Source organism: Pinus tabuliformis, chromosome 3_1 (genome assembly GCF_031772625.1).
Source record: "Pinus tabuliformis cultivar Carrire ecotype Pingquan chromosome 3_1, CPIR1, whole genome shotgun sequence".
In the NCBI taxonomy this organism is placed as follows: Eukaryota; Viridiplantae; Streptophyta; class Pinopsida; order Pinales; family Pinaceae; genus Pinus; species Pinus tabuliformis.
In genome coordinates, this window is record NC_142301.1 from 730,077,162 (window position 1) to 730,101,603 (window position 24,442).

The 24,442-nt window shown below is 39.0% G+C and overlaps 1 pseudogene; it reads left to right on the top strand.

Moving 5' to 3' along the window:
- The first annotated feature begins 4,268 nt into the window (after positions 1 to 4,268).
- Positions 4,269 to 6,260, top strand: LOC149189384 (exocyst complex component EXO70H1-like; annotated as a pseudogene).
- The last annotated feature ends 18,182 nt before the right edge of the window (positions 6,261 to 24,442 follow it).

Genomic DNA, 24,442 nt, shown 5'->3' on the forward strand with positions numbered 1-24,442 from the left:
AGCCTAAGGAATGACGGTAATATCCTTTTAATAGGTGACTTTAATGCTCGAACTTCAAACAACCAAGCTATTATTCTAAGCAATCATTCCAACCCTAATCCTCTTTGGTTAGACGAAGACCCTACTCTGGCTAGCAGGTACAAAAGGAGCTTTGAAGACCTCGGGGAAAATTTGTTTGGGTCGGAGCTAGTCAAGCTCTGTAGTGCTCAGGATCTCATAATTTGGAACGATCTAAAGAAGTGGCCCAATTCCAGCAAGATGACCTGCATCCATGGACTTGGTAGCAGCGTGGTAGACTACATTATTTCTGATCTCCTATTATACAACAAAATAATAAATTTTGACATTTTAAACGACCACAAACCTGACTTTGATCATAGACCTTTACTTATAACTCTCAATTTTGTCATGCATAGAATTCCCATAGAAAATAATACTTACAGCCAAAAGAACTTAATATTTGATAGAAATAAAAATGATCTTTTTCTAAATGAATTAAAAACTAATTTGCTTCCTAGTATAGACAACATAGAAGATCTCTATCATAATTTTACTACAACCCTCTCATATTCTATTAACAAGTTTTCAATTGAAGTTTCAAATAATAAAAGAAATAGCAAAACCAATCCATGGTATGACAAAGATTGTAAAAGTGCGAGGAGAGCAATTAAGGAAGTTGTTGATGAATCTCTTAAAATGGACAAGATAAAAATATACAAATCCCTAACTAAAAGGAAAATGAGGCAGTACATTCATCAAAGATAGGAGAATCTCTTACACCTCTCTAAGGTAGCTCCTAAGAAATTTTGGAGGCAAATTTTGACTAGGAAGACTAAGGATAATAATAAAATTGCTCTTCACGATTGGAATTCCTATCTTAAAAAGTTTTATGAATCTCCAAATGTCATGGATAATTTGGCAACCCTTCTCACAACAAAAGAAGTTTTCTCTTTAGAAGACGTTAAGTTTGGGGTTAATCGCCTCGCTAATGGGAAAGCTAAGGACATTGAAGGTTACCAGGCGGAAATCTTAAAAATTGAAGGTCCTGTCCTCATCCCCCACATCCACAAGCTTTTCAATCAAGCAGTCAAGCAAGGGTTCCCTAAACCTTGGACTAAGAGCCTCATTATGCCTATTTTTAAAAGTGGGGATACAAATAACCCCTCTAATTATCGGACAATTATGATCAGCCCTCTCTTAGCCAAGTTATATGGTAGTATTTTGGAAAAGAAGTTAAGCATATGGCTTGAAAGTGAAGGTAAGCGGGCTAAAGGCCAAGCAGGTTTTAGAAGGCATCGCTCAACAATAGACCACCTAGTTACACTTAGGATCATTGCGGAGGAATGTCGTAATGATAAATCCAATTTATTTTGTTGCTTTGTGGACTTTAGAAAGGCTTTCGATACGGTTCCTAGATACAACCTTTGGAATAGATTAGAAGAGCTAAAGGTTCCTCTCGAGTTGAGAGCTACCGCTATAAGGTTATACGAGAATGTAATTGCCAAGCTAAAGAGCAATGAGGGGTAGTCGAAAGATATTAAGTGTAACATCAGAGTTAAACAAGGTTGCCCCCTCTCCCCTACCCTATTTGGCATTTACATCAATAAGCTCGAAGGCTATTTAGAGGAAGCAGGATGTGATGGCACGATCTTAACTGGGATAGTCGTCATCCTTCTTCTCTATGCTAACAATATTGTTCTTTTGGCAAGGTGCCCATCTGATCTTGATAAGCAACTCAAACTTCTTAAGGATTTATGCTCTACCATGGGTATGACCGTTAACACTGACAAAACAAAAGTTATGATTATCAAATTCAAGAAGGACACTTATGCTAATTCTATGTATGACAATAATAACTTGGAGGAAGTGTATTCTTACAAGTACCTAGGAATTGATATTCATCACAAGCTCAACTTGAACCATAGCATTAAGAAAAGGATTAATGGGGGGTGGAAAGCTTATTTTGGTCTTGAAAATAATTGTAAAACAGCAAACCTCGTAATGTGGAATAAAAAGAAGTTCCTCTTTAAAACTTTAGTCACTCGTGTTATCTTATATGGCTGTGAGGATTGGGGTTGCAGCATCTCCAGAGAATCACGGAGAAAGATTGAGCAAATCCAGAAGCGTTTTATAACTTATAACCTGAAAATTAAAAGTAATACGCCCTATCCTATTCTCCTTATAGAAGCAGGTCTTTCCCCTATTGAGAGCCTAGCTATGCTTAGGTTTCTGTTGTACAAGCATAAACTCAATAACATAGACGATAATAGACTTCCTAAGCTAGCTTTAAATTCCAGCCAAAACCACCTAAGGCTCAATCGAGGGTGGCATAAAGACACAAGGGTCTGGTTAAACTATTGGGAGATCAACGAAAATGATGCATTGCAAAACATAAATAACATTAAAGATATTGTTACTTCTAAGTTCAAAGAAAAAATGTGGTGCGAGAAAGATTTAGCGGCTAAAAGAAAATTAAGTTATTATAAGAAGGTCAACAACCCCACCCTAGAAGATCAAAAGTATCTCTCTATTTTAACTAGCTCAAAGAAGAAAATTAATATAGCAAAGATTAGAACGAATTCTCATGAGCTCCATAGTGAAACAGGTCGTTGGGCAGTTCTTAAAACGCCATGGATAGAAAGGATCTACCATATATGTGGGAATAGGAACATCGAGGATGAAAACCACTTCCTCTTAGAGTGCCCCGCATACAACCACATTAAATCTCAGTTTCACAATCTTTGTTACAATACTAACCTTCCTAGCCTTTTACAATGTCAAAATTATAGTGAGCTCGGGAGGCTTCTCTCCAAGCTTTTTGAGCATAGGAATAAAATCTTAAATCAAAATAAATAATTTTTCTCTTTAGGGCCGATAGACCATTGTTTGGTCTCAGCTAATGTTAACCATCACCATCATCATCAGAAAAAATTGAGTCTTTCCATATATTATAATATTAAAAAAAATTAAAAAAAAAATAATTAATTAAATATAATTAAAATAGATTTAGCCGAACTTTTAATTTTATATAATTTATTAAATATTATTTTATTTTTTAAATTCATTAAAATGTAAACTATGTTCGAATTAGATTTAGTAAATTTTCATATTTCTTAATATAAAAGAGGTGTGATTCTGTTTATACATGATTGGAAATTTAAAAATAATATTTTAATATTTATTATATGTTAGTTATTTTAATGTTAATATTTTATATATAAAAAAAATATAATTCCTTTTATATTTATATACTCAATATATAATCATTATAAAAAATTATATAAACCATTTTTTTTAATTAAAAAATTTACATTATTCTTAAATCTAATATTAAAATAAATTTAAATATAAATATAATTTTTTTATAATAATCATAATGCAACAATATAATTAAATATTACATGTGAAAATAATAATTTATTTATTATTATTATTAATACAAAATTTTAATTAAATTTTAAAAATGATTGTTTTTTAAATTACAATATATAGATTAAAAATAAAATACAATATAATTAAGTATTACATAGGAAAATAATGATTTATTTATTATTATTATTATTATTATAAAATTTTAATTAAATTATTGTTTTTTAAATTACAATATATATAGATTGAAATAAAATACAATTTAATTCAAATTATGCAAAACTCAAACAACAACCGAATAAAATAGATTTATTATGTTAATGTAATATGATGTTTTGTTTAGTTTTATGTGAAGTGTAAAGGTGGTTAATTTGAAACTTTATAGGTACAAAAATTTAATTATATTGAAGATTAATATAAATATGTTAATAAACTTAAAAATATGTTTGCTATGAAAATAATTAATTTATTTTAGCTTATATCAAAATTAACCAATTTTAAATATATATATAGTTGAGACTACAACATTATACCGTTATATTTGTGAGAGTTCAAGTGTCCGGAGCATGATAATAAAGTCGCGGACCATCCGACTCCCGAATACCAAATATTATTTTATATTATCAATTTGACTTGGCTTGGAATCTTTCAGCGACAATCTTTAACTTCTTACTGTAGCGGAGTTGAAATCAGATTAATAGCTCAGCCAAAACATTTAGACCGCTTCAAATAGAAGCATTAGAATTATGTCTGTCACACCTTGCTCTGCACCTTTCATAACCTCCCTTTGTATCTTAAAACCAACAAGAGTCTTCTGCATTTCTCCGTTCCCTCGATTCTCTGCTAGATTCCGAAGCATCACAGGCACTTTGTTGATACTGTGTACGCTTTGTACGTCAATGGAGATAGAGGAAGCAGCAGTAGATCCAGGAGGAGAAGGCAGAGTAGTGGCCACTGAACGTCATATTGTGAAATCTTTGGACTCCTCAGATCACATAACGAGAGACATCCTCACGGTCCCTTCCACCTCCAACAACCGCCCTTCCGCCATAAGTCGCCAAAATCTCAACAACCGACCTGGGAAATCGGCCGATTTGGGGGACGATTTGGCCTCCGCAAACTGCATAATTTCATTCTGGGACTCCAACGCAGCCAAATCCATGACATTGTTCAAGAGCAACGGAAAGGAAGCCTACGAGTATCTCGCCGCCGTCAACAATCTCCGGCAACTCATGGAAAATCTAGTCGTCACTGACAACAGCTCAGCCAAACTGGTGCGCTCGCAGCGCCTCATGGAGATGTCGATGGTTCGTCTGAAAGTAGAGTTTCAACGAATTCTGTCGGCCAACGTCAAGCCGACGATGGTGCCGGACAACGACAACTCGAGCCACGGCTCTAGGGGCGAGGGGTCGACGGACGAAGAGAGGAGCAGCGGCAGACGCCGTCGAACTCGAAGTTCTAACGCCGACGAAATTTGTGAAATCGACATGATGCCGCTGGAAGCCGTGCTAGACCTGCGCAGTATAGCAAAGCGCATGGTTGCCAGCGGGTACGCGACGGAGTGCGTTCGAATCTATGGGATGACCAGAAACCCTGTAATTGAAGGGTGTCTCAACAGAATCGGCGTCGACCAGCTAAAGTACGAGCGATGTGCAGAAGATTGAATGGGGAATTCTGGACAATAGGATCAAGAACTAGATACGTGTCATGAGTATTGCGGTGAGAATTATGTTCGCGAGTGAGAAACGTCTCTGTGAGGAGAATTTTTCAGGTTTTAATAACGTCAGGGATTCCTGTTTCGCTGAGGTCGTCAAGGGGCCGGCGACGAAGCTTCTGGCTTTTGGCGATTCTGTAGCCATGAGCGAAAATTCCAACGAAAGGATCTTCAGGGTGCTCGACATGTATGGGTTTCTGTTGGACCTTGTGCCCGACATTGACACCGTTTTAAGCCAAGAATCGTGCGCAAGCGTGAGGATGCAAGCCTCTACGATCGTAATTCGGCTCGGGGAGTCGGCACAGGGGATTTTGAACCAATTCGAGAATGCAGTCCCGCGGAAAATTCAAAAACCCCAGTCCCAGGCGGCACGATTCATCCGCTTACAAGGTATGCTATGAATTATCTGAGCTTTCTGTCTGATTACAAGGAGGCTCTCAAGAACATAATGGCCAATGCACCAATTGATATCTCCAAGCTGGCCCTGCCTGATGGCGTCATGGGCATGTGTGGGGACTTGGATAGCCATCATGATAATGAATCGGGTAGCCCAACCTCTGCTCTGTCTGCAAAACTGGGATGGATTATCACCATCCTGCAATGTAAGATAGATTCAAAATCTAACCTCTACAAGGATGCTGCTCTGTCATACCTGTTTCTCATGAACAATCTTCATTACATGGTGAAGAAGGTCAAAGGTTCGAAGCTTTTAGGGCTGTTAGGGTATGGCTAGCTGAGGAAAAATTAGGCAAATGTGAGACATTATGCAGCAAATTATGAGCGAGGAGCCTGCATGAAGCCTCTCAATTGTTTGAGGGATGAGGGGATTCATGTGAGTGGGAGTGCTTCCACTGGGATGCCACAGCAGGCCCTGAAGGATAGATTCAAGGGTTTCAATTTTGCAATTGAAGAGGCACTCATGAAGCATTCTGGTTGGATGGTGCTGGATATGGAGCTCCGGGAGGAGATTAGGATTTCAATTGCTGAGAAAATGATACCAGCCTATCGGTCCTTCTTGGGTAGAGTGGGCAAGTGTTTGGAAAGTGGGAGACACTATGAGATGTATATAAAGTACACGCCTGAGGAGCTGGAAACTCGTCTCTTGGATCTCTTTCATGGCAATTCATCATCCTTAAGTTCAAGGAATCCATCGTCATTAAGTGCAGGGAGATCATAGAAGGAATGAGAGTATAAAAATAGAATAAAATTCCACCTTATGGATATGCCGTTACAGTAAGATGATGGCTGGTACTTTGCTTTCTGTATATCCAACTTAACATTCTTATCACTCCTGGGAAACAATGTTCATTGTAACTAGGCTATATACAATATAATTTCCTAATGTAAATTTTGCCAAGGAAACTCAGTGCAGGAGTTATCTTTCATACTTTTCCTTGAACTACTTGTGGACTTCTTTGTTTTTGTTCTGCACTCCCTGCTTTGATAGGAAGTTTCATACTTCACTGAATCTCTAATCATTGAGGGCCTACTGTGTTTACGATTGTCACTATTTTCACATCGTATAAAATAACTAACTCAATGCTTGAACCCTACACAAGTTGACTACGCCACAGCGAGAGAGATAGCTATCCATTTGGTCTAGGGACAAAGATTTTGGATGCCAATAGCATTCCTGTTGACCTCCATTTACTAAAGAGTGGCTCTTGATATTCCAACCTGTGTAATTGATCTGTTCTATATCTGTTGTAATATTTGTAGAAATTATCAGTTTCTGAGAGATGGGATTGACAAATCGCTCACCAATTTTCAAGTGTAGGGTGTTCATCAAAATTATCACTATTTTATCTTATTGGTTTGCTATTTTATTTGTTTCGTTACTAGTGATCAAATTTGAAGGGTGTGTTTTAATTTTATTTGGAAGCGCATATATTTATTTAACCTTTCAAAGATGAAAAGTTATAAAAAAAATTGTACTTCTATTAACAAGTGTATATTAAATAAACTCTTTATAAAAAAAAATGCCAAAATGAAATGGTGTCCTCCTAAATCTTTAAAATTTAAAAAGTGGCTACATTAAAACACTATAAAATCTCAATAGAATTTAGTAAATAGGCAAACATTTTTCTCAAATTCTATTAAAAAAAGGTAAACATATGTTTCTTCTATTCATTAGATAATCTTCAAAAGTATTTGAATTTACATCATTGAAAATATAAATCTATTTGCACAAATGGAATTTTTTTTTAGTTTTCATTTGTTTCTAATTTATACTATATGTTTTTTTTCAGCTTGAAACAATTTAAAGCAAACCCAAAAATAAATATATACCTTCAACAACCAAGGGAATTGAACTTTTCTCTTAACATTGCTCAATCAAAGAACACTATCAATAGACTTTCATCAACATTAAAAACTTCAAGCTTTATAGATTCAAAAATTTATGTAATTAAAAGGAATTTTTCTATATCTAATAGGGAAATATTGTATAATGTAATACACATCTGCAGTGTTGTTGTTGTATGGCTTGGTTGGTCAGTATTTTTTGTTTAAGAATGGTTTTCAAATTTGGTCCTTACAATGATATCTTTTTCTAATAATGTCTTTTCTTTTCGTTGATGTCTTTTTCTAATAATATGGTTTCTTTTCATTAACAATGTCATTTAATTTTTCTATGATTTCAACATCTCCTTAAAAACCCTTCATAGCGGTAGCTACATAGACAACACCCACATGCACAATTTATTTCTAGATGCCGAATGGAGAGAATGAAGCAGGAGACACAATAGTAGTTGTATGGATAGCTATTAGCATTCTATATCTTTTGGGAAGACCAATTGGAAAAAGAAAAATAAGTTGTAGCCCTGTAGGCAGACCAATCTTCAGTTGTGTGGTTATTAATAGAGCCCTAGAGTTTCATTTTAACACTTCTCCCTGGTTCGAAACTCTACATAATTTTATGGGAAGCACACTTATTATTTCTCAAATTTTTTTATAGCATTAATTTCTACGTTTTCAAAAACTAGAGAGCTAATAAAGAAAAAGGCTTTTTAAGATAAGAGAAGAAATACGGGGTTTTAATTAAAGTTTGATTTTACAAATGCTAGGCTTAATAGTAGGCTTGATTACAGTAAGTTCAAATGGCAGCAATGCTAAGATTTTGTAAGCATTATGGTTGTCAGTCACGGAATCATCTAAAAATAGAAAAGAGATGGTAGTAGTTATTTACAAGAACATAAAAAACTTTAGAATCACTAAGCGTAGTTACCACCATCTAATGGGTAATTTCATAATTGAACAATCTTGTCTGAATGGTTGGTTAACAAAAAAGAAAGAAAAGTTTGCAAATTAGGAAAGAAAATGAAGATACAACAGAAAATTTGGTTATGATGTAAAAAAGTCATTATTATCACTTTAATCTATTTTTAAACACGATAAATTACATCTTTAACTAATTTATTTCATTTATTACTATAAAATGAAAAATTATTCATTTATTACTATAAAATGAGAATGCATTAATTTATTACTATAAAATAAGAATTAAAATTAATAAAGAGATTACTCTGTCTATATACCAATGTTTTCTAAAAAGAAACCCTAAATAAATAACCCTATGGGCCTTATTATGTTATCTCAAGATTTCCATGTCGAACATGAGAGTTTCAAAGTAATGATGTCTTCATGGAAAATGTAAGGAACCCTATCGGCCTTATTATACTATGTCAAGATATCTATGTGGAACATCAAAGTAATGTCATGAATATGTCCTCATAATTAAGGTAGGATGGAAGATGTTTTCATAGCGTTAGGATGATCAGTACTCGAATATATTTGGCATCCTCAAAAATGTAGTAGATGGTAGTAGTTATTTACAAGATGAAAAGAAAGGGTTTGTGAATCAGTAAGTGTAGTTATCACCATCTAATGGAGTAATCTCATAATTGAACAATCTTGTGTTAATAGTGGGTTAACAAGAAAGAATTTTTTTTTACAAATTAAGGAAAATGGAGATACCACGAAAAATGTAGTATGTGGTTATGATGTAAAAATGTCAACATTGTCACATTAATCTATTTTTAAGCACTTCACAAATATGAAAAATATCGTTTCAAATGTTGAATTGCATACCTGTTAAAGGCCATTGATTGGGACTGTGAAATCGCTTGCCTTTATTGGCGCTTCAGAAGCTTCATAACTCCCTTTCCAATCCCCTTGAAAAATGAATATATGAAAAAATATGAAGTGAAATACTTCAATGGATTGGTTTTTTAGACTTGAGCAGAGCAAGGTGTAATTACAAGCATAAGTAAATATAAGAAGACACAAATGCACATCAAACCTTCAGGTTGAATGGAAAGATTAAGAGATTTTGCTTGATACGGAGTGTAACCTTGATGGTTCTCATTCCTACACATGACTATATAAAGATCAATCAACCATTCCATACATGATAATTTTAATTGATTCCGCCTAAATCAATGAACTGAATGAAAGGCCAGGGAAATGAAAGTTGAAAATTAAAACTGAGAGTTAAAATACCTTGTGAACTTCTGCTACACTCGCCATAAGGTTGGGATTGGAAAAATCAATGTAGGCAAGATTCATAGGCTCAGAGTACTCTACTTCAGTCATCGTTAATTCTGTCTTTTGTCATTTGTTTCTTCTAAATCTCTGATACCTTCAAAATATTCCCTATTCATGGATACCAATACATAGCTACTTCTCCTCTCATATCAATGAATGCGAAAATAAACCTCTGTTATCCGAACATAAACCTCATATCATGACTGCTAACTCTATCAGTGCTTCCATACCTTCAAAATATGCCCTATTCATGGATACCAATACATAGCTACTTCTTCTCTGCTATCAATGAATGCAAAAAGAAACCTTTGTTATCCGAACATAAACCTCATATCATGATTGCTAACTCTATCAGTGCTTCCATTATGGTTGATGGCCTTGGAATGGATGAACAACCTCCATTACATCCCATTGCACTTTCTTGAGTGTTGTTAGAACCTCCTGTAGACTTTAGAGTGTTACATCAGTCAGAGAACTAGAATTTTTTGAAATGTCCTATGGACGGGCAGCCCTTCATACGACATTTTATAATATTATTTAATTTTTTTTTTTAACTTGTAAAAATCAAAATTTAAATTTCTTTTGACTGGTAAATTTGGCTAAGCACTTCTCTGACATGCTAGAGGGCTTCAAAAGGGTTGTGATGTGTTCAAATTTGAACATTTTTCGTTACGTACATGGAGTTCAGTTTTTTTTTTTTTTTATATCTATACAAAACTAAATAAATAAATAAATATTTTATTGATTTTTTTTATATAATTATGAGTAATTGGCAAATTTACACTTAACAATTAGCTATAAAAACATTTTTATTTTTATTGCAGTTTATTCTATATACATTTATTTTAGTTTATTTTATAGATATTTATTTCAAATTACACAAACTATTTTTGTTTTAAGAAACAATAATTTAAAATATTAGTAATTTTTTTTATAGGATTAATCTAATTTAAAGTTTAAAAGACCCTTTCCCCTCATTTTGTCTTGTCCATTTATCCAAAATCTTGAACAGATTTTTTTTTAATTTGCAAAAACAAACATTAAGTTATTTAATCCGCAAAAACCATGTTTTTTAATCTTCTCATAAGTTTTTTTTGCTTTTATTAAAATTAACAATGAAATATCAAATTTTTATCTTTTTAAATAATACTTTTAACCATATTTTAATATAATAATAAAAGTATATCAAATAGGATTAGAAATCAACATCTAATTATATATAGTATCAAAAGCTACTAGTGTATTAACCTACGACAATACGGTTGATTGGCTAAATTAGCGGTGTTGCTCAAAGGTCGAACCCTTGTTTGGGAAAGCTAACCATGCCCCTCGACTCCTACGGCGGTCGCCTCAAGCATGCCTAGCCTTGTCTACCTGCGCCCCTCGCCCCCCTCTCCCATGGTGGAGCTAGACTCGAGCCATGGCATTCTCTCCTTGAAGGACAGTGTAACAGGATGCCCTCTAGATCAAGACTCCTTCTTCTCTAAGTTGGCCTCCAGCTCATCCTTCCGCTCCTCAGGAGAGAAACCCAAAAACAGAGAAATGAGGAAGGAGAAAGGGAAAAAGGCTGATATTCACTCAACAATGGGCACCACCTCTGCCATCCCCTCATGAACAAAGGAAAACACAATTAAGGGTCAGGTGCAACAAGAAGAACAAAAAAAAACCAAGGAGTAACTGCAACCCCATAGCCAAGAAAATTCTGGAGCTGGAAATCCACGACTCAGGAGTAGCTGTTTACAGAGAATACATGCAAGAACATGCAGTCATCTGCAAATGCATGGGCATTTGACTGACAGAGAAAGCCCTCAACTGGTGGATACAAAAGAAATGGAAACCTAGGGGGGGATTCAAACTCTAGTTGGTATCTGAGGGATTCTTCACAATAATCATCAACCTCTTAGAAGAAAGAGACAAGATTTTTAAAGGAGGCCCATACTTCTTCATCTCAACAGGCCTATACATGAGATATTGGAAGGAAAACTTCACTCCAAAGAAGGACGACTTCACTAGAGTCCCAGTCTATGTGCGTCTCTATTCCTTTCCAACGGACTACTAGACTCCCTCGGTTTTAAAAGGCATAGGAGACCAACTAGGAGAGTACATAAAATTTTCAAAAGGCACCAAAAACGGACACTGTGTATCCTATGCCAGAATATGTGTGTATATAGATGTCTTAGTAGCCCTCCTAGAAGCAATAAAATTAATCTTTATCGATGAATTTTGGATACAAAGTATAGATTATGAACACATCCCCTTCAGGTGCAGGAAGTGCCATGAACACAACCATCTCTTTATGGATTGTCCTCTAAACAAAACCTCTCAAAATGTTGAACATGCAAGCAAGAAAAAGGACAGCGAGAGCTTCACCAGAGTCAATACTAGGAACAAGAATAGTAGGAAAAAAAATCTTAAGAAGGATCAACAAACACAGTACATCAGAACCAATTAGATGCCTTAGTCAATCTACAAGAACAGTCGGCTCCGAACTATCCAACAAGCAACGAAGCAGGAGAATATGAGCAGACCAAAGAAAACATGGAACAAGAGGACAAAGAAGCAGATCATATCATTAGTGAAAATGAGCACTCACAATAGGATACCGAAATGGAAAAAATAGTGACCGATGAAACCCTAGAGGAGAGTGCTATAGAAGAAGCATTGGAAGGGGTAGACCTGACATCCATAGCAGAAGAATGGAAGATAAATGGAATAGAAGTAATCCCAGAACATCAACTTCCAAAAATAGAAGGAGCTTACCTCCTCCAAGAGGAACTAAAGCATAGTATAGTCCACCCCTCACCGGAAAGCAACACATCTAAAGGCGTCATGGCAAACATTCTAGAAGGAGGGTACAACCCAAAAGGACCAAGCCGAAAAAGAGGAAGAAATACCACTACCTAGCTTCTCCAAGAACTGGGTGCCAAGCTCATCAATGAAGGAAAGGTAAAAGCGCTAGCCTTAACCCCCTCTCCTTACCTATGAACTACATTTCTTGGAATATAAGAGGACTAAATGGTCCTGGAAAGAAAAGAATCTTGAAGAACAAAATCTTGTCTGATAAACCTGACATCCTCCTTATTCAAGAAACTAAACTAGAGTTTGCTCACTCTCCTCTCCTCCAAAAAATTTTCTTCAAGCAATATAGCTACCTAGCCAACTCATCCATGGGATCCGTGGGAGGAATCATGACCTTATGGAAAAGCTTGAAGTTTGACCTCATCTCCTCTATGTAAACCCATCACTCCATAACTTCGGTCTTGAGAATTATAGGCACTAATGATAGCATCTGCATTACTCATATATATGCCCCCCATAAGTTGATTGATCGAATCAATATGCTATAATGTATCTCTAATTTGATGGACTCCATTCACACGCCTTGCAAAATCATTGCTGGGGACTTCAATATGATAACAAATCTGGGAGGGGGAGGAAGGGGAGGAATCCGAAAGCTGGACAAGGACTCAGAAGCCTTTCTATCCACTATTGAAAACCTCAATCTCATCGACATCCCTACCAGCAATGGTACTTTCACCTCGAATAACAGAAGAGGCAGTGAACGTCAAATAGCTTCTAGGCTAGATCGTTTCCTCCTCTCAGAGGAAGCCTACCTTACCTCATGGGAAACAGAATCTCGCATTCTCCCACAATATGGCTTTGATCATTGTCCAATCTCACTTAAGTTTCATATCTCTCATAGTCCCAAAAACAAGCCTTTCAAATTCGAGGCCTTTTGGTTGGATCACCCGGATTTCCTTGGCGAAATGAGAAAAAGGTGGAATAACTCAACAACTAGATATGGAAACAAGATGTACACCTTTCAACAGAAACTAAAATGCATCAAAGAGGAAATAAAAAAATGGAACACAAAATCATTCGGCAATATCATCATGAAAAAATAAAATATGGAGGTCAAAATGGCGTTCCTCCAGTAACATATCATTAAAGAAAGTATCACAGATCACAACAGACAAGAAGAGAAAAAATTACAACAAAGCTAGGAGGAAAGAGCCACTCAGGAAGAGAAGCTATGGTAGCAAAAATCCAGAATAAACTGGCTAAAATGTGGGGAAAGGAACACTACCCTTTTCCATAATTTGATGATGGATCATAGAAGGAATAACAGAATTTTGGCTCTAAAGAACCGAGAGGGACACCTCATTCATTCTCAGGAGGAAATGGAAGAAGAGTTAACTCAGTACTTCAGCTCTCTCCTTAAAGAGCCAACGAATGATCAGGAAGAGGACATAAAAAAAATTACCAATAACATTCCCAAGATCCTCTTTGAGGATCATAACAAAATGCTTCTGAGAAAGGTCTCACTTCAGGAAGTGGAGGATGTATTCATGAGTATGCCCAATGGGAAAGCTCTTGGACCAGATGGGTTTGCCATCGATTTCTATAAATTATGTCGGTCTATCTTAAAACATGATGTCCATGCCCTAGTAGAAGAATCCAAAATCCAAAAGTTTGTCCTAAAAGCCCTCAATGCTACCTTTATCAATCTTATTCCCAAGGGTGATTTAGCAGACTCCCCAGACAATTTTCGTCCGATAGCCCTCTGCAATTTCATTTACAAAATCATCTCCAAAGTCTTGGCCAATCGTTTGAAAACTTTATTGCCTCTTCTCATCTCACATCATCAATCTCGTTATGTGGAAGGTAGGAAAAGAATGGATAGTATCATCCTCTCCCATGAACCAATTGACTCTCAAAATACGCCAAAGAAACCTGGTATGATGATCCAATTAGATATTTCCAAGGCCTTTGAAAAACTAAGATGGGCCTACACGAGAGAAGTTATAGCTTCTTATGGGTTCCATAAAGAGAGTATCAACTGGATAATGGCGATGGTGTCAGGAGCATTCTTCTTCATCCTCCTGAATGGCTCCCCCTCTCAGCCTTTCCACCCCTCAAGAGGCATGAGACAAGGGGACCCGATTTCTCCCTTTCTCTTTGTAATAATGGCTTAAGGGCTCAGTCGCTCCATTATTGTTGCCTCATCTTCAAATGATATATCTGGTCTCAAGCCTTATGCTTTAGCTCCTCCTTCCACGCACCAACAATTTTTTGATGACACCTTACTCATGGGCCTCCCAACTGCTAAAGGAGCTTCCTCCTTCAAGACCATTCTGTCTGACTTCTCTATGGCATTGTTGATGGTGCTGGACCTGCCAACATTCAGGATATCACCCCGGTATGAAGTCCCAACTAGACTTCACACCGTTTGGTGTGCGAGGCCCATCCAGTATGATGGCTCGGTTGCCATTGTTTTAAGGATTTGTCTCAACTCTTGCTTGTCAACACATGAGAGTGGTTCACTTTGTCTTCGAGAAGTGAGGTTCGCATTCCTGGTGAGCATAAGTGTACTTGCGTCAATGGTTCTTTCACTGTGAGGGGAAGAAGGTGAAGGTAAGTTCCAGGTTGAAAGGGATCAGTCCCAACTTGGCTAGGAACACACAACACAAAAGGGCATACACAACTTCCGGTGGAGCATTCCACTCGGATGCGGCAGTCACAACATACAAGGTAAGATAACACGTACAACACTCATGGAACAGTCCAAATGAGTGCAATGGTTGTTACAGCAAAAGGATTGTCTGATGTCCAGTAGAGCAGTCGACACGGATGGGACATCATTAACAACATATAAAACACATTTCCATTAATATATTATGCATTACAACAAATCAAACAGTTCAGATGTAGAACACAAGTTAAAGTAACATGCATTACAAGTGTTAAAGATTAGTCTTACAACAGATACAATATATGTGTGAAAACATGCTGGCCTGTTAACAGGCTTGTGAATTAAGCGAAAGTTCCAAGACACATCGTTACACCATACATCACTAACCCCATCAACGGGGCGTTCGAGCCACTACTTACTCCTCAAAGAAAAGATTACAGACTCTCTTGTCTATGTGGGAGGAGCTGAGGTGAAAAGTCCTTTACATGTACAAATGAGGGGGTATTTATAGCCAAGGGTGAAACTGACCCTTATGGCTGTTCGACTGCCCTCATGACCATTTGACTTCCATGACTCTTCGACTCACATTATTCTTTGTTCAACAAGTGGGTCTCTTGGACTTCCATGTTACATCACATTGATTGACAACAAGCCCATAGTGAGGATGTGGGCGACATGACTCGACATGACTTGACATGACAATGCTAGTACATTCGTGCTGCTGCTGGAGTCCATGTCGAGATATAGTGCTGCTAGTGATGGATGTCGTCATTGTGTATCATAGATTCACCTTCGCATGGCGAAGTGCGCGGCATCTTCGATGGTCCTTGGTTTGCTTGATGAAGCTTTAGCATGTTGTTCCTTGCTTGCATGTTGGAAGGCTTGATAGGCTCATCTGTTCGCGAAGGTGCTTGTTCATCACGTTCGTTTGCTTCGCATGCTTCATTCATTCATCTGTTAGTGAACCTGTCATTCTGCATTTGCTCTGTTCATTAATCCCATTAGTCGTCTTGCCATGTTCGTTGGTGTACCTGTACCTGCAGTCACTCATGATGAGATGACATCAAATCCAAAACCTCCTAGTCTACCATTACACATGACCATTTCAGATGCAGGGGACTGAGAAAGGTAGAAAGGTTGTGATGCGGATGATTGATGCAGATAACTGCTGATGAAAACTATGCAAGAGTCACTGAGAGATGGAGACAAGAGATCTGAGTTGACATTGACTGTCTGTAAGGTCTAGCTCAGCTGGGAGGCAAAATTGGGCAAATTTTGGGAGGAACAATCCAGGCTGCTGGAAGGCAAGGCAGGCATGCTCTACGCATTTTTTAGAATGAATAGGCAGCGGGGCTGGACAGCCAAATTTGCGCAATCTTCCAGAGGAACGGGTCAGGCTGCATGAAGGGTTAGCAAGCAAGGATTGTGCAGTTTTTCTAGGAACTGGCTGGGTCATTGGCAGCCAAAACTACGCAATTCCCAGAGGGAACTGCTAATTGTCTTCTGGGGTCACTTGTAGCCAAAACTGAGCAATTCCCAGAGGGAACTTCCAGTTGGCTGCCCGAGAGACTGGCAGCGGAAACTGCATAATTCCCATAGGGAACTAACAGTCTGCTACTAGGGGCTACTGGCAAGGAAAACTGTATTGAGGCCAGGAGGCTGGGCTACTGATCATCTCTGCGCAATTTTAGAGCTGATTTGACTGATGGGTAGTGGAAGGCCTGCTCATGAACATTGCACAATTTCTGAGATGAACAGTTGGTCGACTGTCAAGATGACTGACTAGGAAATCTGCACAATTTTATGAGGGACACTGGGACGGGAACTTGGTGGTTGTCGGACCTGTTTGCGCAATTTCTTGAGTCAGTTGAGCGGGTGAAGTTAGTGGCCTCTACGCAATTTTTTAGGGGAGTCAGTCCCGGGGTGACTATTGGGTTCGACTGTCTGGGTGGCTAGCATGAGATTCGATTGAATTTCTTGCGTGCAACGCAACTTGAAAAGACTATCTTGGTGCTTCTGCGTTGTTCTGGTTGACAGTCGATTGAGTCGATGACAAGGTGATGGTCCAGCTATTAGAAGGGAGTCAGGTCGTCAGATCCTTCTTCAAAAATGGCTAAGTGTGTGAACAATCGAAGGATGCATAGGTGATCATACGAACACACACTAGCATGACTTGATGACGAAATGACCAAACCATCCAGACACACATGCTCAACAAGACTGACTGACGGTGCATGTGACAAGTGCAACACTCATGATTGATTGTTTATTGATCAAGACGATGCTTGTGCGATAGTGAATGTGACTCCGTGTGTGAGTGCGATAGATGTCTTCATAGCAAACACAACAAGCACACACGAAGTGAAGACTTTGAGCATAACGAGAACACAGTTGCAAGCATGACTCAGACATCAGCATGCAGAGACTTCAATGCAATGAATCAAGCAAGGAGGATGTAAAGACTCACACGATCTCACGAAATGAACATGAGTGTGTGTAGTCATCAAGCAAAACTCTTCAAGGGAGGCTCCTAAATTGGTGCAGGTCAAAATTTTGGAGGGTGGTTGTAGCTGCTATAACACTTGGCGACACATTGGTAGAACTACAGCTTCTCTATTTCGGTTCATTACTAGCATAGGGCCTTGGTCTTTCGGGGAGTATTGAATTGCTGTGTGGGTTACTTCAGTGTCCCCACTTACCCCATGTAAATACATGGTTCACCTTTTTCCAACTCAGTTGAACACAATCAAAACTTTAGCTTAGATCTCAGTGTTTCGAATACGAGGAGGGTAGTTTAGCTCGCGAGTTGAATATTTTCAGGGTATAAGTTTTCATCTCTGGTGTTGCTCCACTGCCAGTAGGCCTGGACAGTACCCCGATGGAGTCATGCAGGAACACACACATTGCTCCATTGCCAGCGAGCCTGGTCAGTACCCGATGGAGTTGCATGCTTCACCTCTTTGTACAGGAAGCCTTTCTCTTCTTTCACCTTTGTATTTTTCCAAGAGGAATATGCATAGGCACTTATTTATTTTTGGGGCGAAAGAGGGGTCCCGACTTATTGAGAGAAAAAGAGGTTGTTCCTTCAGAGAAGCATGTAAGACCTCTAACATAGGTTTTCTCATTTAGATTTCCCCTTCTCCATTTCTACTAGTTGGATGAGCTTAGACACACAGAGTAGAAGGCTGAGTACAAGCATGGGGCTTCCCAGTATGGACACGGGTTCATGGTTAGACCAAAGCTTCCCTTACAAACAGTTCGTATTTTTCGTCAGGACTTCATCGACCGAAGGTTGTAACCAGGCACAAAGAAGACAGAAACAAGACTGGCCAAGTGTTCCAGTGTCACAAGTCTCTTCAAATTTCAACCACATACTCTATTCAAAATCCAGAACGTAGTAGTTGGTAGCACTTATTTCTAGAAACAAAAATAGTAATATATGAAACAAACAAAATGAACATGAACAAAAATAGTAAGCAGAATTAAACAAGGCAAAAGCAAATATAATAAGAAAAACAAATCAAATGAAAATAATAAGCAGTAAGCAGACTATCTACATGGCACGGTCGTGGCCCGACCTATTGAAAATAATGCTTGAGATCTTGGCCGTTGATAGGAAGGTTGTCAATCCTCCCATCAAGTGATCACAAACTATACATGTGAGGGTCAAGCTTCTCATGGACTGTGTACGGGCCAATCCACAGGGAGTGGAACTTCGTATGCTTGTCTTTGTCTTCATGGGGCTTATCCAATTTCAGAACTAAGTCACCCACATCAAAGCTAGCTTTCCCTGTAGACTTCTTATCGAACCACCTCTTGATATAGTTCTGGTGGAGTGTGAATTTTCCCTTTTCTTTCATCCTTTCTTCCTTAAACTTATGGAGGGCATCCATCCTACGCTGAACTAGCTAGCAAGGCTCGCCTTGGGATTAATGGGAAAGCTCAAGAACAGGCAAGTAGATATTTGGTAGGAGGATGGCTTCTTTAACATAAACCAGGAAGTATGGTGAGGTATTCAGAGAGGGTTTAAGTGTTACATGGTTAGCCAATAGTGCATTCGTTAGGGCGATATTCTATTTACGCTGCTTAGAGAAAACAGTCTTCTTGATTATACGGATGAGGTTTTTATTTGTAGAGTCTACTAGACCATTTCCTTACGGATAGTAATTCGATGAATGCTTTAGCACAATACCATTCTATAATGCAAACTCGTAAAGTTTCAAGGTTGAAAATTAAGTTGCATTATCAGAAACAAGTGATACTATAACGCCGAAGCGTGAGATGATATTCGGTTGGAGGAAGCTGATGACCTCCTGATCATTCACTTGTTTGAGAGGAACTTCTTCTGTCCACCATGTAAAGTAGTCAGTTTTTGTTAGGATATAGTGGTGTTGTTTTGATGAATGAGGGAAAATTTCCCCAACGATGTCCAGGCCCCACTATTGGAATGGTTCAGTCACTGCAACAGGGTGCAATGGGGTTGCTGATCTTCGTGTCCTGTCGGCACATCACTAACAAATTGGGAACTTGCGGGCATAGGCATGCGCATCTTTGAATAATGTGGGCCAATAAAAACCGGCTCGCATAACCTTTTGTGCGGTGGTATTTCCCGCAAAGTGACCCCCGACGGGTCCGTCATGCAGATCTTGAAGTACCTTCTCTAATTCCTGTGCCTCCAGGAACTTGAGCAAAACTCCATTAGTGTGCTTTCTGTAGAGCACTCCATTCATCGACTGATATGTTAAGGCTTTTAGGCACAATGCCCTCTTCTGTCTAATATAAAAGTGAGAGGGTATGGTGCCATGCTCGAGGTACTGGCATACATCCGTGTACAAAGAGGTTCCATTTTTCGTGGGTGTTTCTCACCTTATGTCATACATTTCAATCTCCTACTCCCAACTGGAAATCTCTTCTTAGTTCTCTAGAGCGTGCACTGCTTCAGCTGCAAGTATGCAGAGCCCATTTCCTTTGATCATGTGCACTGACTTGATTTCAAGATCATATTCTTGCAAACTTGCCATCTAGTTCGCACGTCGTTCTCCCAGCTCTTGCTGTACTAGCAATGTATGGACTCCTGGGTGGGGGACGAAGACTATGCAATGGTTTTTTAGCAAGTAGGGCCTAAAGTGTTTTACCACCTTGTAAACTGCATAATCTTGTTTTTCAATGGCAGGATAGTTAATCTCTGGTCCCTACATACTTGCACTCATAAAAGAGATGGGATGTTCATCATTAGCTTCATCTTTCTGAGTGAGTACTGCAGCTAGTGAGTTATCGGAAGCGAAGGTGTATAGCAGGAAATCCTTTTTGAAATATGGGTTGTAAAATGCAGGTGCTTCGGAAATGCCCTGCTTAATCCAGGTGAATGCATGCTTTTCTTTGTTACCTTAAGTGTACACTACATCTTTCTTGATCATGTCCTGCATGGGCTTGACTATTTGAGCATAATCCGAGATGAACTTCCTGAGGAAATTTATCTTGCCCAAGAAGGACTGCATGGCTTTCTTGTGGACTGGGTGAGGAATCCGTGTGATGGCTTGGACCCAGTCCGGATCCACCTTGATCCTGCTCTTGGCAACAATGTGTCCGAGGAGGTTTCCTTCTCACATGGCAAATATGTTGTTCTTGGGATTCAAGGAAATCCCGATCTTTGGCAACGCTCAAAAATTTTCTTAAGATGGCGTACATGGTCGTCTCGTCTTCTGGAGAACACAGTCACATCATCGAGGTATACCACCATGCTTTTCCCAATGAGTCCGCAGAAGGTGATGTCCATAGCATGCTGAAATGTTGCGCCTGTGTTTACAAGCCCAACCGGCATTTGTCTATAAGCGAAGTTACCCCACTTGGTATGGAAAGTGGTTTTGAGTCTGTTAGGTTCTACTTCCGGAACCTGATTGTATCCCGAGAAACCGTCAAGGACAGAGAACATCTGTGCCCCATATACTGTTTTCAAAATATGGTCCATAGACGGCACAGGGTAGTTTTCTTTGTCCGAGGCACGGTTTACGTTCCGAAAATCGACACACAAGCGGATTTCCCCGGACTTCTTTCGTACAGGCACAAGGTTGGAGACCCAAGTAGAATGTTATGATCCATGCATCCAAAATTTTAGTAAGCTTTTTTGGTATGAGGGGTTCAAGCAACAGATGTACTTTTCTCAGCTTCTGTTGATATGGCTTGACCCCTTCCTTGATTGGAATGATATTTTGGATGATCCACGTGTCGTAAGTTTTCAGTTCATCTTACATCCACATGAACACATCTCGATACTATTTTAATAAGCAAATAAAGGCTTGTCATTCTTACTGTGTACAACATGTACCAAGATTGACAAACTTCGGATCCTGTTCTGTTCCCAGGTTTATTAGTTCGTGCCTCATGGTTGAACTATGGGTCCTACTATTCCTTGGCCCTTGGAACTATTCTTGCAAGTCATATAGCTTTTCCAATGATGCCAAACCTTTTGTGATAATTTGATCCTTCATGTCCCCAACTTTTGCTTGCAGAGAGCATTCATGCTCGTCATCGTCCATTGCTGCATCTTTGAAAACGTTAGCATTGGCCATAAAATGTAGTATCTGTCGATCATCATTAAAAATGTGTAAGTTAGTTATGTTGTCAGGGATAGATGGTTTATACAAAATTTCAATAGTAAATCTATCCTTAATCAGTGACATTCTCGAGGCTGCATTTGCTAGTGCATTGGTAGCTACATTATGCGCACGTGGTACAACAATGATATTAAACGCTTGGAAATTTGAATTTAGTCACCATACCTCTTCTTGGTAACCTTTTAGATGCGGTGATAAATAGTGAATGGTGTTATGTACTTGTCGTACCACTATCTCTAAATCACCTGCCACTTTGAGCATGGCTACATTGAGGCCGATGGCTCTCTGCAATCCTAATACCAATGCTTGATATTCTGCTACATTTTTCGTGCACTCAAGCTCCAAGCGGCTTGACACCAAATTCTTCCTATTGCAAGGGTCGATCAGGACACACCCGACTCCTGAGCTGTCTTATGTCTTTCTCCCATCAACGTACATGGTCCAAAACTCATCTATACACGGACCACTTGATGTGCTAGTACTGTTGCTTCTATTGTTGCTGCTACTATTAGTACAATGTGTTGTACAGGTTTCATTACCATCAGTTGGGCCAGGAAGGAGTCCCAGCTTTGCGTCTGTTGGGGTTGGAGCTAGTCGTGCAGGATAACAAGCCAATGTTGTCTCAAGGAGGTAGTTGCCAAACGTGAGTTCTACAAAAGTCAATGATTCATTCTCGCCATTAATGGGAGTGACATTATGCTTCATGTACCTCTCAGATTCTACCCGAATTTGGTTGCACTTGCCCTTGTATGGAAGCCACATGTGAGACTAGTATGTAGAAAAATATCCATCTAGCTTGCTGGACCAGTCTCTATTGAGTAGCAGGCCATATGCTTCTAGTATGTCCACAACAACTATGTTGATGCATTGGTGGACTCGATTGTCATGGGATAGTCAGATGATCATGGCTCACAGTTCACCAGTGGCTGGGACTGACGTTCTATCAATTTGGATGATTCTCACGAATGTTTCGCTCCATTGTGCATTGATCTTCTTGTCAATGGAGAGTGGCATAACGTTGGTTGCTGCTCCAAAATCAACCAAATAGTTGTGAACATTGCAGTTGAAAATTTCAAAAGATAGCAGAAATGGGGGGCAACTTGAGTGCGCTTCTTTCATCTGGAGTGTATTGAGCACATTGGAAAGTGATCCGGGAGGTGTGCTTCCTTCCCTGCTGGTAGAGGCTATGTTGTCTATCGCTATCTATCCCATCGCGCGCAAGAGGATATCTCGTCGGCTCTAGATCTTAGCCAACTCGAGCAAACTGATGTTTGACCAAGTTTACTTCATATCATCAACAATGTTGTAATCGAGATGTGGTAGAATCACCGAGGTGTTTGGGGTGAAACAAGTGTCCATGTTATCCGGCTGATTGTTTTGCAGCTTGCTACTCATGGATGTGTTTTTTTCCACCTCTATCCTCCCAGACTTGCTTTGTGTTTTCTGATTTGGGCCAGCTAGTGGATTGGTCTTCCTTATCAGTAGCATGATCTTTTCTCGCATCTCCCCAAGTGCGGGGGGTACCCCTTTGCTTCTAAGATTGTAATCATCAATTTTCTTTCGGGGCTGCTTTTTGGTGTTAGTCTTTGCCATTGTTTGTGAGCACTGATACATGTTCACCACATGCTCCGAACTTGCTGGATCATCAGGTGCAACCTCTTCTTCATTGTCCGTGTCTTCTGTTTGCTTCTGCATATTTTTCCCCGCCTCGAGTGTATGACTGCAAAAAGCATTTGTGACTCGCTTCCAACCCGAACAAGAGTTCTCAGGATGATTACCTTTATGGAAGAAACAAAATTTCGGATTGACACACTGTTCGAGTTGGAACACATGCTTCTGCACAGTTTTTGAAACGAACTAGTTGTTGCTTGATGCGTTGCTTGCCTGTCTCTGCCTAGGCGGGTGACTACTTGCAAATTTGTCTGTCTTACATTGTTTGAGTTCAGACATTTTAGTGGACAAGCGATTGACAAGTCAAGTGAGGGTATCAATGTCGGTTTCTTCCTTGTCTCTACCCTTGCTTGTCGTTGCTTGAGACTTCCTTCTCGCATCCTTGGAGTATTTCGCCAATTCATCATCCTTTATGACTCTGACTGCACGTAGGTATTTTTCAATGGTGACATCCTCTTCATAGTTTTCCAATAATGTTGGTTTCGTAGCTCACTTGACAAACTACGCGATGTTGGTTGGAAGTGCAGACGTGTAGTACTCAGTGGTGATGGAGTCATGAGGCTTAGTTTCTGTTGCAAACTTATTCAATATACCTATAAACCTCTGATTGAAAAAATTTACTTTCTCTTTACCCTCCATCTTGAGGCTTCCCAATTCTTTGAGCAGCATGGCTGGGGTCTTGTCATCAGCAAACTTTTCAAGGAACATTCGTTTGAAAGAACCCCAGTTCTATATGGAGTTGGGCAGAAGGCTATGCTACCAGGCAACTACGCGACCGTCCAAGGTACATGGTAACAATCTACATGCTACATCATCATAACGTACCTCAAGGGTCTATAGTTGTAGGTAGAAGTTGTCTAAGTGGTCTTCCGCATTTACTATGTTGTCAGGGTCAAACTTGATGTTCATTCTCTCCGCTTACCTCGACATCTTGTGCAAGACAACAGGGAGAGCCAATGGTCCCTGAGTCATCCATTCAAGATTTGGGTCAGCCATCTCTTATTCTTCTTCTTCCTCTTCCTCTCTTTCGTAGTCTCATGGTTCTGGCTTTGAGTC